Raw genomic sequence first — 20,882 nt, 5'->3', positions numbered from 1 at the left:
CCTGAGACCTCCAAACCTGTTCAGATTTACCTCGTGCTCACAGAGACAGGATCCCTTCTCAGGAGTCGGAGTTAGCATTCCAGGCTGCTGTCTTCTTTTCTCTGCATTGTGTTCAAGTTTTCCAGTTTCTCTGTGATTTCCAGTTTTCTTTGATTGCTCTTCTTTGATTCCCATGGCTCTATTTCCTTTTCACTTCTGTAAGTCATTGCTTTCTGGTTCAGGAGAGTCTCTGGTATGCTCCTGAGTTTTAATCTACCATAAGTCAGGTTATTTTGTTTGTTTGTTTTCATACACTAACATCTTTAGATCAAATATGGTGCACAATTTGTAGAAACAATATCACTAAACTTCAACCTCAATCAAGTAAGTTGGCAGAGAAAGTCATGACCAGGTTGGACTATTGGGATGCAGATGGTAGAAAATATTCGGAAAATATTTTCTACTTCTGAATCATCTCTATGGATAGGAACATTTAAATGTGCTTTTCACAGCATGAGAGGTCCTTCTCCAAAAATAGTTGAAGGGTACAAAGCAGTCACCTAAGCCATCACTAGACACAGGGAGATCCTGGCTGGGTGCTCATAACACCAGAGCTCAAAAGGGAGAGAGGAGGATGAGTCAGGCATAGATGCTGTGTTAGGGTCCAGGACTGCACTGCCTGGGGAGGAGATGTAGGCATCAAAAAGATGGTCACTGTAACCACAAAATGACACCTGTCATGGCTTTTATTGAAACAAACACAAATTAATGACAATTATACATATGTATACATCAGGCTGTCTTTAAGACACATTTCAAGCACTATAACATGGTCCAAAACTAAAATCCTTGACACCACCATAACAGGAAAGGACTCGCTCACTGCAGTAAAACCCCAGACCCTCATTTGATAGAAACATTTAATATAATACTTACATTTTATAAATATTGAATGAAGAAAGTTAAAGCCAGTTCATCTTGAAATCCTCTGATTGAAGTGACATATTGTTCAGCTTCATTGTGAGCCTTATTATCACATTATTGAGGAGATACTGGTGTATTTGAGGTACAGAATTTGATGTCTTCCATGTAAGCACAGTGTAAAATATTACCACCATCTAGCTGATTGACACACGTTAGAGCAACAAACCTGCAGATAGCATTTGTGTTTTTTCTTCTCTTTTTTTCTGTATTTATCTACTATTGGTTAATTGTAATACAAAGAGAAAGAAAATTCAAAGTGGAATTAGGAGTAAAAATAGTTAATACATTGACTGCTGTTATTTTTAAATTAGGTACTTAGAGTACAAGATATAGGCATTTAATTGTCCATGCCATATTAGCACAAATCATTCTTTTCAATGGACAATCAGAAATTAGTATCATAGCTATCTTTACTATCTTGTGTATGTATACATATATATATATCATGTATATACATAACTATCATATATATATATATATATATATATATATATATATATATATATTTGCTGTACCCTTCCTTTTCTCCTTTCTCTCTTCCAGTTTTTTTGCCTTTCAACAGTTTATTTCCATCTTGTATTTTTCCCTGCTATGAAAGCACTGACTCTCAGGCTCTTTGCAGATCTCATGCGTGCAGGACCATTTTGGTGCCTACAGTAAAGCAGAGCTGTGATGGGGAATTGGAGAGATGTAGGTCACAAGTCCTAATGTAGATGAGGGAGAAATGAGTCATGGAGATCTGTCCATACAGTGAAGACCACATCTCACACAGTTGTAGATGAGGATGTTTTCTTTCTTCTTTTGATGAGATGTGGATGAGGATGTTTTCTTTCTTATTTGAGCAAAGTATGTTCTCTTTCAAGATAATGAGACTGATGAACAAATTCTGCACTAGGCAGAAAAAAATTCTAAAGAGACACCCTGTATGTCTTCCCCTGGCTAAAGGCAAGAGAATTTCACTGCCCACTGTGCTACCTGCCCCATGTTCTCATTGTCAGAGCAGCTCTGCTTTGTTAAAAATGAAAAACCATGATGAGTAAGCAGAATTTAAACTTCTCTACTACAATCAAAAATTAAAACCTTGGGCCAGAGATTGTGTTAGTGGCAGAGCACCTGCCTGGCAAATGCGAAGTCGTGAGTCCTGATCTTGGACCAAAACCAGAAAACCCTCCCCAAAACAAAAATGAACTATAGTAAAGTAACTGGTTATAAGAATAGGGGTTATCAAAAAATCTATGAAAACCTCTGACAAATTAGATGTACCATGATTTTCTCTGAAAATGAAACACTGCAAAACAAAAATATTTGCAAAATATTACTTGTTCATGGGAGATATTTCACTCATTTTACAAACATCAAAAGTGAGCAAAGTTTTCAAAGATTTTAAAGAAATGCTAACACAGTAAATCATACAAAGAACATGGAACCAGGGCTTAAAGGGTTGACAGAGTAGAGGGAAAGGCTGGAAATATACAAATAAGTAAAAATGGTGAAAATAAGTAAAATGGAAATGGAAGACAAATCAATACTATAATCTTCAACTGAACTGAGAACTTTAAGAAGATGCATGTAATGAATAAAGCACATTTATTTGATAACTTGTCAGTATGTGTATACTGATCACTGCACTCATGTGGCAGGGAATGCTGCCTAGAGGAGCAGAATCACATCTGGGTCTCTCAGCTCAGTGAATACATAGCAATGTCTCCCTGAGGTTCCGGGTGCAGCAGTACAGGATGTGCAGTGTGCACACAATACAATTGTTTGGCAGTGGGTTCAGTGAGGCCTTGGTTACAGCTGTTGCACCTTGGGCCTCATGAAAGTTTTCCACTGTGCTATGGTCAGAAGGAGCTGGTCATCTTCCTGTGTGGGAAGCAAGCCATGAAGTTTTTGCAGAGTGTGAACTGGGGCTGAGACAATTACATCCCGTTTATTTTCTATCTCTCCTCAATTCCTACCTCCTGTTCTGCAGAAGAAACAGCATGCAGCAAATCACTCAGCCTCCCATGTCCTGTAAATCCTAGACGCTAAGGCAGCAGAGGGTCATGGTGGAAAATTCTGTCCTGAGACATGTGGTCCAACAGGACCCAGGCTGGAGGAGGAGCCTTGAGAAACTGTTTCTGCACAGTTGGTACCCAGCGTGATCAGCCCCATGGCAACACCTAAGACCAGGCAGTCATGTAGTATGGAGTCCATATAGGCAAGAGTCATCTCTGATGTGGCTGTCTTTCCAGGTTGTTGTCTGGCCTAGATTCTCTGTGCCACATGCTGTGCCCCCAACCCTGCTCACTCCTCAGATACAAGGAGGTGTCATCTTGGGCCCTCCCCTTCCTCCTGTCCATGTAGAAGGTACGAGGTGAGAACAGGTGATACAGAAGCCTTCCAAGTGAATTTTGTGCAGCACACATGCAAGGTGCTCCAGTACCGGAGGGTCTAATTCTATTCAGGAGCTGAAATTGCTTTTTCTTGTGCTAAGCCAATCACCTGCTGGAAGCTGTGGGGCTCAGAGTCTAGGTCTCTGCAGTGTGCTGAAGTTACTTCTGTGAGGATAGTCCTCTCCACATTTCCTTTCTAAGCATGGTCCCCATGCTTGCCTACAGGGTTACAACAGTCTCTCTCCCAGCTGGGCAAAGTCCTGTTTTCCCTGGGATGGTGATGCTGCATGGTCGGCCATGCTCACACAGGTTGGACAGTGATCTCTGAGCTCCACAATGGATTTCTAAACAACAAACTCACTGAGCCCTGTTCTGTATATGACACTACGACATAAAGAGGACCAAATGGTGGAAGAGACAGGAGCTCCCTGAGCAGACAGCCCCCCCCCCAGCTGCCAACCCATGCACACCCCATGGTGCTACCTTTAAGGGTGCAGTCTTGGGCTCTTATGCCTTCCCTTCCTCCTGTCAGGGTCCTTAAGCCAAAGAATCACAGAAGGTGACAAAGAAGTTAAACCCTACACACCTCACAGAAGAGCTCAGCATCACCTGGAACGCAGCATCCACCAAGCCCATGTTGGAGACAGGCTACCACAGACACTGGGCCCCCAGAGCACCTTGGGCAAGGACCTGGATCTCTCCTGGGCAGGTTTTCTCCACAGTGACACTGCTCCTTCTTGAGGTGGCACCAGCATAATCAGCACAGGATTTGACCATGTTAAAAACTGTAGAGTCCCTTAGCAATATCCAATCTCTAATGACTGCATTAGTGACAGTAGATGTGTGAAGATATGAGCCACACTCAAGTTCTCTCTGCTGGTGGCTAAATTTTCTCCTGTAATAATCCAAAAGTGCCTGATATAGATCAGGCCATTCTTCCTACAAATTATCCAAGAACAAAATTATCCAAGAAAACTTATATGAAGTGTATTCTGTATCTGAGCTATAGAATATCTCAATGCCCAGTGATGGATGCAAAGTACATTAAGATTAGAATAAATGGAAAATCTTAAAATTCAGTTCCTTGGCCAAATCCACCATAACTCAGGTGATCACACACCACGTGGAAGTGAAGACTGAGATGTAGAAATAAAGGAACTCTACTCCTTTCATTGGTAGCAACTTCCCTCCTGAGGTAGGTCGAAGGTGGAAATTTAGAATTTCAGGTCCATTTCTTCACGGAGGTGGGTCTCACAAGCAAGACTCACAGCCTGAATATTTGCTGCTGATGGCAGGCTGACTTTGTCTCTTGGCATCAGACAATAAGTAGAATCCCTTCTGTACTGTCTCACACCTCCTGTTCTCCTTGAAATTGCTAAGATAGAGACTTGGCCCCCAGTGCTGAAGCTTTGAACATGTTCTGAGACCAACATCCTGTGGACAGGGAGCCACAGCCATTCTCTGCACCCTGTGTCCTCTGAAAGCAGGTTTCTGCTGACTGCCCCGAGGCTCTCTTCATCCCTCTTCTTCTCTGGAATCACTGTGAAGAACGAGTCCTAGCTTGCTACTCTGAACTCAGAGTTTTCTACCTGTTTCAATTAGCACATGGTTTCCTTCCCCTGGAATTTCCCATATTTCTGAGACACTCAATATGGAGATACAGTTTTCCCTTATCTTCAACCTCTGTGAGGAGGGGCAGTGGACCCCCAGTGACTGTTGCCCTCAGGGCACAATTCACTGTTTAGTACTCCATCTCCCTGGCCTCTCATGCCTGGAACATCAGCGATCTGAGGCCCAGGTGATGCCCATTCACTTTTATGAGTCAGGTGTCCTCCACAGGAGGGTTCAGGAACACATCCTGGGGAGTTGCCCTGATATCCACCCCTGACAGAGGAAGACTTCACAGATCCCTGGACCATGTAATGTGTCACCCAGTCACTCTTGTCTCCCATTTCCCTGGGCAGTAGGGTGATGGTGCTTCCTCTGCTGTCTGAGGTCTGCTGCTGAGAGGCACATGCTGGTCAGTGGGCAGAGAGGAGTCCACAAACAGTGAGCCTGCTGTGTGCAGGTCGGCTATCCATGCTACAGGACACACAGCCTGTGCTGCAGAGGACAGGGTGAGGAGGGACAGACAGACATCCACACCCTTTCTCTCCCAGACCCTGCATGGAGCTGGGCCTGGTGAAGCTTACCTGGTGCTAAGAGAAAGCTGCACCAGCAGCAAACACTCTCAGCTTTGAGGTACCACACAGCCAACCTCTCAGAGGTACATGTTGTGCATTGATTCTTCAAGAGTGATTGGCAATAGATTAGAGATTACATCTTAACATCTTTACGTTTTTGTGCTCAACATTTCTGCAGCATGCTTAAGTGTAGCTGCCAATCATTGTACACGGGGAAAACATGTTAACCAATTTTTCTTTGGTAGAAGTTTCACACTCTTGCCTTCCTCTCTGTAAGCAACAATAAACTTACCCAAAATTAGAATGATGAAATCTATTTGTGGAGGGGAATTCTCTCCACAGTTTGTTTCAGTATTATCTGTAGGTTCTTTTTCCTAAGTTTCCTAACACATTCTTCTCTCATCCTATGTGAATTTTTCCTTTGAATTTCTGGAATACTTTCCATTCTTGGTAGACATAAGCTGTTTACATTTTACTTTGGTAAAAAGTCAACAACTTCTCCAAACAACTGAAAACGAAGCCTTTGATCAAATCCCCACACAGTCCATGTTTCCATCTGGAGCCTCCTGAGTATCACATTCACTGTCTTCAAAATTATCCAGGTTCTGATGCTCTAAGCTCTCACCTCATGACCATTTGACTCCCTTCCCCACAGAATTCTAGGCTGTTGCCTGCCTGCTGCTCCCCACTTTTCCAAATTCCTCTCCTAGACCAGTTCCACAGCCACTCCCAGTGGTACCCATAGCTCATGTGACCTCGGACCATTCCTGATCCATCCACCAGGTGAGCTGTTCCCACTTCAGGTTTGCTTCCAGCTTCTGTGGGCTCTTCTCACACTGCTCTGGTCACAGGTCATCTCTGCCAGGAACTCTGGCAGCTCTGGACCATGTGGAGCTTCAGACTGGAACACAGGGACCATGGGTCCATTGTGACCCTGCACTTCCTGGTGTGAGGATCCGGAGCCTCCCATCAGGGGAGAAGTCACCATGCTCACAACAAGTGCACTTGAGATCTCAGAGTTGAGAGCTCCAGCCAACTCTTACCACGATCCCAGTGAGCAGAGTCCATTCATGCACCAAGCACTGTGACCCCACCCTGAGAGGCTCAGAGGAAGCCTCACTGCTTGACACTCTCTCTGCATCACTGATGGTGCAGAGCAGAGTCAATGAGCAGCATTTGTCACGGTCTCCCTGCTGCAGAGCCCAGAGCACCAGGACTCCCAGGAAGTGACCTACACACAAGTGCATGCCTCTAGAGGGAGATGTGAGGGGATCTCCTCTTGTTCCCCAAGTCAAACCATTTCCTGGACCTGAGGGACAGACCTTCAGCAGAAGGCAGGCAGAGGGACAGGCAGGTGAGTCCCATCACCTGCAGCTTCCCAGGCTTTTCCAGCCTGTACCCTCATTCTCATCCCCTCTTTCTTCCCCCAGGCAACTAACTCAAGGCCTACAAAGACTGACCTATGCCCAGCAGGAGCCAACCACAGCCCCTTTCTCCCAGGAACAAGAGCCATAGCTGTGCCCAGGTGTACACCTGCCTAGTCATCCACCAACTCAGGAGAGATCTGAGACACCAGTGTGCAAGGTTTAGCACTTAGGGACCTCAGAAGGGACAGGAGCTTCTCCATGCACACTCAACTAAAGACCATGGGCAGCCTAGGGTTGTGATATGGGACCCTGTGATGTTCTATACATAACCTCACCCTGTGGTCTGAGGTGGCTACACCAACACATCTGAATATATAACAAGTTAATTTTTACACTGAGACTCAACCAAGGACATTAAAAAGTGATCAGATTTATTATAAGATTAAAAACATATGCCAAGCTCATGATATAACTATAGTTTAGAGTAAATGACAGTCTTAAATAAATTGAAATAGAAAAATACAAAACATTCAATCATTTTTGTTTCCATAATGACGGCATTAATTTTGACAAGTAAATAATGATCAAAGCAGCCAATAGAAACTTGAATTCACACAATATAAATACAAACTTGTGGGTAAAAATCTAATAAAGTTTATGACACCTGTTACCATTGAAAAGGAAAGCAAATAATGCAGAAATAATAAATGCGGAAGGAACATGTCTCAGCTTAGGCAGTAGAGGAAGATGATTTTACCACAAGTAACTGTACCTCACTTTTCATTAGAGGAAAATGACAGCACAGGACCTCCTGGGTTAAACACTAGCAAACAACACACTCTTGCGTCTAAATATGTGACCAAGGTAGGGTTGGCCCAAGGTGCATGAGTACTTTAGATGACCAGTGTATTTTACTGCATGTACCAGAAAAATGTACTGCATCTACATTTGTGTTAACCTGAACAGATGATTTTAAAAGTTCTGTTGAATTTCAATAGAGGATCACAATTTCAAATAATAGGATAAGTCCTCAACTGAACTAGAAGGAAATGCAAAAAGCTTTGGAAGAAGCTTCCTGATTACCAAAGAAAAATTGGTATATTTACCTCAAGAATTAGGAAGAAGAGAAGAAACTGTGCTGCCTGGTGTGTGCCACTTGGGAGTTGAGGTCACAGGGTAGAGCGTTGTAGTCCACAGGCAGAGTAGCATCGGTACTGTCACAGCTGCCCTTATACCACATGGATGGCTTTCCCACCCTGCTTTTTCCCTGACAGATCTTGCTTGAATTGCCATCCTGGGTAAGAGAGATCTCAGTGCCCAACTCCAGTGGTCTCAGTGTGGGCTCCATCTTCTCAGCCCATCCACTGTCACCATGAGTGCAGGAAGTAGAGGTGTCCCTGGGTGTGTTGAGGGCCCACAGCTTCTGCTGTGAGATGTTCCTGAACCAGGGCTGCATTTGCACTGTGAGGCTTTCCAGCAGGTGACATATGTGTCCAGTTAGTTTTATTTTACACTGATCACATAGGGGCCAGTATGCACTAGACCTCAAAAAATGCTAGAGTCCGCCCTGCCCAGGATGAAGATCACCCATAGGACCCAGTGCAGGTACCAGCAAAGCACCAATCCTCATGCCAGGTGGGGAGGGGCTGGTGGCTCCTGCAGTAAGAACCACGCTCTGCTTTTACTGCAGCATCGTTAGACCCAAGGGAAGATGAAGTTTAAATTGGGTGGATGAGGAGCACTGTCCAGTGAAGTAGCTGATATTAACCTTTGCTTCAGTACACATAAGCCATCACTGGGTGATCCTCTGTGTCCACTCTAGGAGCACTGTGCTCTCTTCACCATCAACACTGATCCCAGGAGTCATGTGTTCCTGGATGTTGCTCCATGCTAGATTCAGTAATCAGCCAGCCTGACTGGAGCAGGTGAGCTCTGTCACTTGTCCTGAATCTGCACAACTTGCAAGTTGGTGTACAGAAGCCTCATCTGCTCGACAGTGTCTGCACACACCTCAACCTCAGGTCATGGTGACAATGCCCAAAGACTGAGGCACTCATTAGTGTGGCTTTGGGGAGGAGCCTGGATCATGGGACTGGATTGCAGCTGTGTGACACTGGGGTTGTCCACTGATGGGTTTACAGCCAGCTGTCTTATTGGAAGTTGAAGCCTGATGCGAAGAGGTAGTCACCATGAGCATGGGTTGTAATCACATATTCTCCCCAGTCCCCTCATTGCACTTGCTGCTTCCTAACGGGAACACAATGGACTGACTGTTTCTCCTCTCCGGCATCACCTGGCCTTGGAATCAGATGACCAGGAACTGAAATCTGTACACCAGAAGTAAAATAAACATTTTCCCCTTAACTTGTGGGTGTGAGTTATTTTGTCACACCACAAAAAAAAAAAAAAAAACAATGAAGACAACCAGCAGTGGGTCTGCAAATCTTTCTCACTGGGTCTAATGCCTCTGATGAGTATGGGATGACTGAGCTCACAGAACCTCAGTTTGAGGTCTCAGAATATCTTACTGACTTACCTGGAAAATCCCACCTCTTGTTCTCAGGTCAGGGCAACCAGCTCTCCCTGAACTCAGAGGGGAAGGGAGCACAGGGCCATGTGATACAGAGTGAAGGACGGATGGGGGCTATGCCCAGTGCAGAAGTAGGTGCTGTTGGGCTGACAGACATGTGAAAGTCCCCTCAGAAATGCTGGGACAAGGAGCTGGGACAGCATTGCAGGTCGGGTGTGTTTCCTGGAGTAATGGATGCAGATATAGAGGATATAACGGCACAAGTTACAGATACAGATAAATATTCGTATTGTTACAGATTTAAGAAACCAGTAGATGCTGACTTTTGAAAGGTGAAATTCATGGCCTCAGGAGCAACAGAGGAGCAGAGTAAGTGGCCTCCATCACCCTCAACCTCACACAGGAAATGTGCAAGTCCTGGGCCTGACCTTAGGGAATGTTGAGTTAGAAAGCCTTCCTGGGGAGAAACCCACACCACTAATAAACTAAAGACATTACTTTGCCTTTGCCTTCTTCATCAGTAGGAGAGGAAAACGTTTAGTGTACTCCTGTTTTCTGACAGTTTTCTTTTATGGTCAAGAGGACTTGGAGCTGAGATAACTCACCAGCTCTATGTCTGAACCTCTCCACAGATGGGAGCTGAGACAGGAGGATCAACATGAGCTCCAGTGAACCTGGGTTACATAAAAAACTTCAATTCCAGCCTAAATTACAGAGCAGGACTATGTCTCAGAAAAAATTAAACATCAAAGTAAATTTTAAGAAACTATAGCTATAAAATGTGGTAGTAGATAATTGACATAAAGTAGGTAACTAAGCAATAACAGTATGACCAGGAATAAAAGACAGACTCTCCTGAAGCAGACTTCTGAGAGTGAAATGGACTAATTATAATGCAGCAGGTCTTCTGTGAGTCTCACAGCAACCGCAAAGGAAAAATCTAAAAAGACCTGTGAGAGGAGAGGAGGCAGGGACATCCTGGGCATCTTAGAGAAACGCTGCACCAATATAAAACTTAAAAGGGACTGGGGTGCAGCTCAGTGCTGGAGCAATTTCCCAGGGGCCTGAGTTTATCCCATACTAAGTTAAAATAAAATAGAACTGCATACAATAAACCAAAAGAAGTAATAAGAAAAGTTCAAAGTCAGAAAATTGTATGTTTTCAGTTTGCTAAAAATAGGAACGATTTCAAATAAACAATTTATTAAGGAACTAGAAAAATTCAAAAGAAACAAGTACACACTGAGAGAGTTGATTTTCAATCAGGTTAATACAACTGACTTCCTTCTCCCTGGAGAATCCGCGCCTGAATCCTTCCTAATCAACCAAGTCTCCCTAAGCCCCTGTATACTGTATGGTGTGGTTGTGTCTTTTTCCTGCCCCTGACTGCATGGAGGGTCTTCCTGTCAGAGATCAGTGCATCTCTGCTGTCTTCCACCTGCAGCAGGAACCTGCATCTTCCCCAGAGCATCTCCAGGGCTGTGGGAGGGTAGTCTGTAAGAATGACCTTGCTGTGCAGGTGCAAGGGATGAGGGAGGGACGAGACTTGTGGGAGGCTCTGAGAGGAAGGACCAGTCCAAGGTGATTGTGCACTGGAGCAGTTCATCAGTGAAGGCTTGGGCGTATTGGCTGCTGTGTCCTGGCACTCAGTGAGGTGAGGATCAATGATGAAAACTTGGGAAGATGGGAAATTCCGCATCAGTCTGGAGTGCAGCCTGGCTGAGACCTGGGAAAAAGCAGGCAAGTGTTTTGGATGTCAGTTCCACATTCTGTGGGGCTCATGATGTGCCCACGCTATGAAGGGCAGAAACCAATGCCCAGCTGCTAAAGCGCACTGTGATCTCTTCTATCCACACAGTCTAGCCTGGAGGTAGGAGACACCATGACCACCACACTCATGGCCCTGCTCTGCATTGGTGAGAATGGAACATGGGGATGAGAACCCTAGTCTGCAAGCCACAGGAAGCCCTGGTCCATCAGGAGACCCAAGGCTCAGGAGGCTCAGGGGAGCAGAGGACCTGCTCAGGCCCCAGGGCAAACTTCTCACAGGGAACTCCCTTCCAGGTTTTAGTCTGGATCCCAGGACACCAGCACAGACAGGTGAGTGTGTACTGACTTATGATAGGTCCCTCATCCTCCTGGGGACAAGGGGCCATTGCTGGACAGTAGGGATGAAGCACAGCAGCTGTGGGCTGGTCCTGGGAGGGTGGAGGGTCCTGAGGATGAAAGCTAGGATGTGAGGGGACGAGGAAGATGCTGGGACCCAGATGTGATTTCCCTGCAGGGACCCTGCCCAAACCCAGGCTCTGGGCTGAGCCAGGATCTGTGATAGCATGTGGGGAAGCTGTGACCATCTGGTGGGAGGAGACTCCGGGGTCCCAGGAATATCTCTACAAAGAGGGAAGCCAATCGTCTCTGGACAAGACAATTATCAATGCAACTAAAGGATGTGGCCAAGTTCTCCATGCCTGCTGTGAAAAAGTGCCATGCAGAGCAATACTACTATTACTACCGAGCCCCTTCTGGCCAGTCAGAACATAGTAAAGCCCTGGAGATGCTGGTGACTAGTGAGAGAACACTGAGGATCTCAGCCCCAGCCTCTGCCCTCAGGAAGAGGTCTGCTTTCAGGGGTGGTCACCTATCACATCCCAGCGTTGGGGACAGTGTGGGAGGTGTGGGTCCATTTCACATGCTGTCTTCTTCTCTCCTAGGAGTCTACAGCAAACCCAGCCTCTCAGCCCTACCCAGCCCTGTGGTGACCTCAGGAGGGAATGTGACCCTCCAGAGTCAGGCACTGCTGGTATTTGACCAACTCATTTATACTAAAGAAGGAGGAGATAAGTTCTCCTGGACTCTGGACTCACAGCAAGGCCCCAGTGGGCAGGCCCAGGCCCTGTTCCCTGTGCCCCTGTGACCCCAGGCAGAGGTGGACATTCCATTGTTATGACTGTTACAGTACAGAACCAAATATGTTGTCAGAGCCCAGTGATGCCCTGGAGTTCCTGGTGTCAGGTGAGGAAGTCCCTGCTTAGACCAATGCATGTCTCAATTCTTAAATAATTTACAGGGGCCCTACTACAGAGCATTCCTAGAAGAGAGTTTTGGTTAGAACATCTGTAGAGTTAGAAACCTCATTGTGACTCACAGGGTAGCACAGGAGGGCAGGGCTGTGGCAGCAAGCAGCCCCTTGGCCTGGCTCCTCCTCCCTCTAGTTCTGTCCAGGAAGCCCTCTCTTCTGAACCAGCAGGGTCCTGTGTTGCACCCTGGACACAATCTGACCCTCAGGTTTCATGCTGACCCTGGCTATCTCAGATTCACTCTGTATAACAAGGGGTCAGATGATCTCACACAGTCCCCCGCTGGCAGGCCCGGACTGGGGACATTAAGGCTGACTTCCACCTGGGCCCTGGGATTGGTTTCCATGGGGGCCATTGTACATATTATGGTGGACACTGCCTCACCATCAAGTCTTTGGTTCCTAATGATGCCCTGGACATTCTGATCACAAGTGAGGAACCCAGGGCACAGTCAGGGACCCAGACTCTGCACAGGCTCTGCTGAAGGAGCCCAAGAGGCCAGGATGAGGCTGGAGTACCAGGGAGGAGATAGAGAGACACGGGAGGAGAAGAGGGGCAGAGTGAGAGGAAACAGAGACAGAGGGCAAGGGTCCTCAGAGACAGCCCTGCTGAGGCCTCAGTTCAGAACAAGCTGGGGCAGTCCTTCACCACAGCTTTCTCTCCAGGACAGCTCCCTGCCACACCCTCCCTTTCAGTGCAGCCAGGACCAACAGTGTCCTCATGAGAGAATGTGACCCTACTGGGTCAATCATTGATTCCGATGGACACTTTTCTTCTGTCCAAGGAGGAGCTAGTGGATTCCCCACTGCCTCTGAGATCAGAGTCAAGAGCTCAACAGTTCCAACTGTTGAGGCAAAATGCATTATGGGAGCTGCGAGCTCAGCCCTCAGGGGGACTCACAGGTGCTATGGCTCTTAGGACTCAGCTCCATATCTATTGTCACTGTCCAGTCCGACCCTGGAGCTCATGGTCTCAGGCTTGTGACTCCTTGTGGCTCTTGCATGACTGAGCTCAGGGTCCCTCTGATGGTCTCCCAAGGCTGCCCTGCACAGGGTGGGTATGAGTAGCACTGGTGCAACCAGCCAAGGGCGAACTCTTCCAAGGCATGTTGTTGGCACCCATTTCCTGTCTAGAATGCTCCCAACGCGCAGCAGCCTGTGTTGGCAAAGCCACAGCACAGGTAGAGGAGAGGGCAGAGGTCCATTCCCAAGGCAGCCCCACTCCACACCCCTCGAGTCCTCATCCCCAGGATGAGTTCCATTGCCATCCTCAGTGCCCAGCTCCACAGCCAGAGTCTCTGGCGCTGTCCCAGTGTTCTGTGTCCAGGCAGCCTGGAGAAGCTCAGCTCATTTCAGTCCTGGTTCCAATCTCAGCACCACTGCTGTCCAGAGGCAGAGAAAAGGGATAGGAACCCCGGGGTCCGCAGGCTCAGAATGGGGGGTGCATGGGGTAATTTCAAAGCTGAGGGAGATGTTGGGGTCAAGCCTGGGGGAGGAGCACCAGCTAACATGTGGAGCAGGGAGCCCAGCCCTTCACTTCCTCTCTTATTGCAGGAGACCTTGAGAATCAGTTCCTCATGCCAGAGTCAAAACCCTAGGATGGAGAGTTAGGGCACTGCTCAGAGGGTTCCAGGACAGGAGCTGAGCTGTGGGGCTGCTTCAGCCTCCTCTGGAGATGCTGACTCCGACCAGCCCCTCCTGTGTGGCCTCAGTTTTTCCAGGTTTAAAGGAGAGGCCTGGCCATGAACTTCAAGTTGCTCTTTCTGCTGACCTTGCTGTGATTCCTGGAGAGGTGGCCTCCAACAGGAGCTTCCAAGACCCCACACTGCCATGGTCCTATCCCTCCATACAGTGACAGTGACAATGTCCAGGGAAAGGCACAGGGCTAGGGCAGGGTTTCCAGGCTCCTTCCCTCCAGATCAGGAGGCTCAGCTCTGCTGGAGACAGCAGGGCAGAAGTCCAGCTCTGTGGGTTCATCCCCATCTGGGCCTCCTGCTGGTTTCTCTGGGCTGGCAGTTCCCCTCTCTCACCCTCCATTTCCTTCTAGGTAACCTGCATGAGAGGGTTGATGATCCCATTTACAGCACTATGAGAGTGTGAGGGGGATGCAAAGGCCCAGCATGGACTGGCACACACTAGGTGTTCAGTGAATTGACAGTTTTCCTCTTTCAAGGCAGAACCTCAGGCCCAGGACTGCAAGGGAACCCAAAGGTTGTGACTGGGGTCTCCGTGACCTCCTCTGTGCTCTTCCTCCTCCTCCTCTTCTTCTTTGGATACTGGTGCAAGGGAAGAAGCAGTAAGGCAGGTGAGCAGAAAGGGTGAGATCTGGGCCTCAGGAAGCTATAGGTGCTGTGGTCCCCAGGGAAACCAGTCCTAGGGAAGAAGTCTGTGCAGAGTCTCCTGTGCAGAACCTCACAGCAGGAAATCTAGTGCAGAACATAGGGGCCCATCCCTGTGGATGTCCCCAGGGTGGTCTGCACTCCTCTTCAGGTCTCATTGGCTTCCTGTTTCATGGGGTCCATGGCTTCCTTCCAGCTCTGCGTGGCCTGTGGACTTTGTTTTTCTGACCTCCTGGCAGAGACTCTGTCCATTTCCCAGCCCAGAGAGAAGTGACTTCCCATGTCCTACAGGGGACACGGGGCCAGCGCCCATGGACACAGGTCTGCAGAGGAAGTCATTTCTGCCTGAGGACCCAGAATCCCCTGTCTGCTGGCACAGAATCCTGCTGCCCTCACAGAATCCTGACACTCCCAGGTATCCCCAGTTCCTGCCAATCCACTGCCACCAAAGAAGAAAATCTCTGTGAGAGGAATATGGGTGGTGGCAGGGGATGCCCCAAGGTCTGAGCATCACAGATGTAAGAGGGGCTGCGGCTCAGAGTTCAGTCAGTCTGAACTCCAACAGTGGGCCTGGGGACATCACAAAGTTGCCTGGTTGTATGTTCCCAGTTTGACAGGGCAGGGCTTGAGGGAGTAAGAGTACAGGACATTGGCCAGGAGGTGACCCCTCTTCTGTCCATGCAGATGCCAAAGTGAACAATACAGAGCCTGGGCACAGAGTGGAGCTCGATGCTGAGGTGAGACCCCATCCCATCCAGGGCACAGGGACTTCCTATCTCCCAGTTAAGCCCAGGGACACTGCTCTGGCCACCACCACTCAGCTCTCACAATTGAGCACTCCCTTCTTGAAGCCCTGTTATGACCATGTGCTGGGCTGCATACTTGTGTCCTTGACATTCCTTCCCTCTGTCCCATTCCAGGCCCTCAGCCTCTATGTGGCTGTTCCCTTCTCCTGGGTCTCAGAAGGACCCTGAGTGAGTGAGCTGTCACACACACCCACTCATGGAGGGCTCCCTCCTGTCCTGGCATCATGAGGCTGTAGATACAGTGGTGAGCACAGCCCCCTCATACGCTGAGCCAACTTGTGGTGGAGGCAGAGCATAGAACTGTGAAAGAAAATAAAACAGAGAATGGGGCAGAGGGCAGGAGTGCCAGGGATAATAAAGATAAGACTCTGGTAGAATGACAGTTGAGAAGACTGTATGCTGAGACCCACATGCACCTCCAGTGGGCCAGCACTCCAGGAAGAGTACATGGCAAGAGCAAAGGTCCTGAGACAGAGACAGGTTCCTGAACAATGAGCACTGTGGCTACAGCCCAGGCATCAAGGTTGGATTGTCAGTGTGCAAAGAAACACTGCAAGAAGAAAACTGCTAGATGCTCCAAGACTTAGGAGAGCAATCAAAGTCCATGAGGAAGAAAGAGAGTATGGTTTAATTACTAAAGGCTACCTCTGGACACCATAGGGGAACCTGGTTGGAAGAGACCTATGTGGAACCAAGGAGACCCTGTCTCTTGTCTCAATGACCCTGGTGCAGATCCCAGATGATGAGGGTCCCCAGGGAGTGATGTATGCTGAGGTGTAGCACTCAGCACCCAGAAGAAGAGGGGCTTCCCCTCTTTTGGCCTTATCTGGGGTGTTCCTGGACACAGAGAATGGACAAGCAGTGAGGACAGGCTGATTGATGCTTGGGTCAGTCCCACGCCACCGTCAGTGCCCAGGCTTCCCCAGATCCAAGCAATAACCTGCCCTCTCCCACTCTTCCCTGCAGACTGCCACTTGTGAGGTTCCTCAGGATGTGACCTTTGCCCAACTGAGCAACTGGACACACAGCCAGGGGACAGATGTTCTTCCTACCTCCCAAGTCAGGGCCCACGCAGAGGAGATCAGTGTGTACACTGCCCTGGCGTCCTGTAGACCTAGAGCCATCCTAAAGGAGACTAAGTGATGCCTCAGTTAGGAACACCTCAAAGAGACCTCTAGATATTCTGGAATCTTCCTAGACTCACCTGACTCTGATCAGAGAGAGTTCACATCTGTGTATGCTGGAAATAAAATCAATGATACTTCAATAACTGCTGAGTGAATTAGAAATGAAATCTTAAACTGATAGGAACAGATACTACACTTGATCTTAGCCAAAAGGCCGAGTATCAAAAATTTAGAAAAAGCATGTGAAATAACTCTAAATAAAATAATAAAAAATTATTAACTATTAATTATGCTTAAAATATTGTTAACACACATTTCAACATTAGAAAATAGCAGACCTCTAAACAGATTCCACATGTGTTTTACGACATAATAGTAGGACATTATGAATAATTTTATGCCAATGTGCATGTTGTAGTTAGGGGTTGTACACAGAGAACAATTAGGATCAGGACATGGAGTTTATAATATTATTTTTATAATGGTCACCAGGGGTTAACACGGGAAAATGCAGGAAATCTATCCGCAACACCAAAGACATAGATTATTTAGTCAAAAGCCTAAATCCCACAGCAATGTCCCACATGAGTAGAGATGAAAACCCAGAGCTCAGGACAATGCCTCCCATGAGTCCAATTGGAGGTCCAGAGCCCACAAGAAGGATTCACACCAGTCTCTTTTATGGATCCATGCTGGGAAGTCACAAGGGTCAGCGGTGGAAGACAGAAAGTGCAGGCCAGCAGGATGAATGATCTGTGCTAGTGGGATGAGGGTTCTATACTGGAGCCGAGAAGTCACACTCACAACAAGGACCAGGGCTATCCTGAAAGGCACCACAGCCATCCTCAGCGACACAGAGGCCCCGAGCTCCAAGGACGACAAGCACAGTCGGGTACATGCCAAAAAGCAGCATGACGAGTTCATTCTGGAGACCAAGTGGCACATGTCTTCCCCTCCAGAGCCAGGAAGCATTGCTTGATGTGAGGACCAGAGCTCCTCCAAGAGAACCTAACAGTTCAAACAGCAACTCTTAAGAGAACCCATAGTGCCTCAATGCAACAATGCAGTAATACCTCAACCCTCAATGCCTCCTTCGTCTCCACATATTTATCCTGCCAATTTTCCTTAGGGGAAGCATCTTGGCTCAGTGCCATGCTGATGTAATCTTGCTGGCATTAAGTTGACCACCAATTCTTAATCCATAACAGTGTAATAAAGTAGAGATGAAATGGACAAAATCCCTCAGGTGCAATTTACTAGGTGAAGATAAACAAAATCAGAAAATCTGATTATCTCATATGTGTTGAGTACATTGACCCTGTATTTAAAAATTGCCCATGCAAGCTCCAATTCAATAATCTTTGCTAGTGATTTCTTTCACATTTGAGAAGTATATCAAATCACAAACTTCCACAGACAAGTCTCACAAGTACAAAAAGAGAAAAGACAAGCCAACATGTTTTATCAACCAGGAAAATTATTATAGCAAAACTTGTCGAGGAAACTACCAAATGGGAAAGTCCCATTCTGAACTCTCACATCAACTAAGATCTCCCCTCTTGTCATCCATGGAGGCTTGTCATCCATGGAGACTGTAAGCCCAGCTACTCAGGAGGTTGAGCCTAGAGGGTCCAAACTTGATCCCAGCCTGGGCAACTCAAGATCCTGTGGAAAATAAATCAAGAAGGGCTGGGGAATCTAACTTAGTGTTCTCCATATTCAGTTCAATGTCATCTCTCAAAAATAATAGAGAAAGTTTCAGTAAGGGATAATACATTATGATAATGGCAGGGAGCTGTTAAAACTGGAGATTGATCACATGTGTGGTCAGTCCTGGAAGTCCTGGAGCTCTGGTCTCTGTAACACGGAGACAGTGATGAATGCTGCTCCTTGACTCTGCTCTGCACCATCAGCAAGACCATTCCACAAGACAAAGAGAGCCCCAAAAAAGCTATTCCAGCACCAAGAATGCAAGGGGCCCAGGCCAGCCAGGCAAACAGATTGCTAGGCAGTGGGGTTGAAATTAACAGACTTCTTTTGAGGGTATAAATGTAGTGATCACACCATCTCTTTGCCCTCCTCTTGCACAGTCTCAGAATGTTTACAAAGTAATAATCCTGGCTCCCTGATGAGTCTCTTAGTTAAAATTCTAACCTTCTCAAGTTGACACAGTGTATCCACCATAACTACTACATATATGGTCATGCATCCCTTAGGAATGGAGCCAGTCTGAGAACTACATCATGAGTCAATTTTGTCCTGCACAATTTACAGTGTACATTTTACACAAACCTAGGTGTTGTGGTCTCCTACACACATGGTCCAGAATGTGTGTGCACACATAGTGCATAAACAATGATCCTTGTCCAACAGTGGCATAATTACATCATCAGGTTTAACGTGAATTTCTTGTAGACTGTATAGACAGCAACACCCTGCTTAACAATGATCAAACATTCTGAGAAATGCCTCTGGGTTGTAAACATGAGAGTAAATTTACACAAGGGGAAAAGGAGGTGATCAAACCATGTGGCACACATGAGTTATGTGAGGATATGGCCACACTTTAAAAGCAACAGAAGTATAGTGATTAGATAAAGCATAACATAGCCATTATTTATTGGTAACAAGGGTGATGTACAAGTGAAATTATTTTTCTAGTAACTGTATACATTTTTCACAATCCTTGATTAGTGCATGTTGTTTGTGCAGATGAGCAGGCTCCATCATGGCAAATGTGTGCATGCACATAACACACTTTAGTTCTTTACTCTCACTCATTTGTTCCACTCTTCTTCCTAGGTTTACATTTTCTCAGTTTTCTCTGATGACTCAATGGTTATTCGAAGGCAAATTCTTTCATCTTCATGTATTTGTATATTTTCTGAAATTTCTTTTTTGATTTTTAGTTTTATCCCATTATGATCTGATGAAATGCAATAAATCTTTTCAATTGTTCTGCATCTTTGAGACTTGTTTAATGACCCACACTCTGATCTATTTTCAAGATATAACTATAAGATGGTGAGAAGAATGTGCATCAGAAACTTTTGGGTGGTGTAGTTGTGGAATTGTGATTATATATATATATATATATATAGTATTTCACTGTGAATTCTCTTTTTTTATTTTGAAGAGAATAAAATTGAATGTGACAAAGACAAATTGAGTCAATCAAAATAAAAGAATGGACATAATACATGATGTAAAAACAAAATACAAGGTGATCAATAATTCTTACCATAATGCCTCTTGCTATCTTCAAAAGAGTTGACCATATCATCAGGTATAATAAAATTGAACAAAACAGTACCAAACAAAACCAATAAAAATGAAGCATTGGAAACATTACAGGACTTCAAAAGAAGATAATAGTCAAATCAGAATAGGTGTCATAGTGAATCTTATTGTCTTCAAAGTAGTTGTCTATACCCTCAGACTTGATACTATCAAACAAAACAGAGTAGAATAAAATCAGTCAAAACAAGACAGGGAAAGCAATATAAGGCTTCAAATCAATTAACAGGAAATAAAAAATGATTACCGTAATATATCCTGCTATCTTTGCAATAACTGTCTATGCCATCAAATGTAATACAAATTACAACAGAATAAAACCAAACTAAATAGAATGATGAAAACAATATGGGTTTCAAATCATGATAAATGATTAACAATGGCTACTGCCTTTCCTTTTTAGATAATATCTCCCTTTTCACTTTCACAGGGTGCACTGTACATTTTGCATCCCACTAACTCCTTTAGTTATTAGATTAGGAAGGCTGCCCGCTATTCACCTAAGTGATTCTGAAAGTTTTTAGTCCCTGGGCATGAGCGCAAGTTGTACTCATTTACCTACAAGAGTCTCAAGGTTTTCTTTCTTTGTAGCTGAGTAGTTTTCCATTGTATAAAAGTTTTATGGCTTTCTAGCCAATCTTCATCTGATGGGCATGCTATTTCCTCTTTTATATGGTTCCCTGTCACACAGAGCATTGTTTTCTTGTCTTTGACTTTCAGTCTATAAGTCCTCTTTTAGGTTAATTGTATTTCTTATATGGAGCATATTGATGGACCCTATCTCCTGATCCACTGTGCCTGTGTTTCTTTTTATTGGTG

The 20,882-nt window shown here is 46.0% G+C and overlaps 1 pseudogene; it reads right to left on the bottom strand.

Moving 5' to 3' along the window:
- Positions 1 to 16,857: 16,857 nt before the first annotated feature.
- On the bottom strand, positions 16,858 to 16,992 carry LOC111755573 (U2 spliceosomal RNA; annotated as a pseudogene).
- Between the last annotated feature and the right edge of the window lie 3,890 nt (positions 16,993 to 20,882).

Source organism: Cavia porcellus, unplaced genomic scaffold, assembly GCF_034190915.1.
Source record: "Cavia porcellus strain 051 isolate PalLab524CR breed Dunkin Hartley unplaced genomic scaffold, mCavPor4.1 scaffold_7, whole genome shotgun sequence".
Taxonomy (NCBI): domain Eukaryota; kingdom Metazoa; phylum Chordata; class Mammalia; order Rodentia; family Caviidae; genus Cavia; species Cavia porcellus.
Note: the sequence above shows the minus strand (reverse complement) of the source record. Positions and strands in the feature narration are given on the sequence as shown.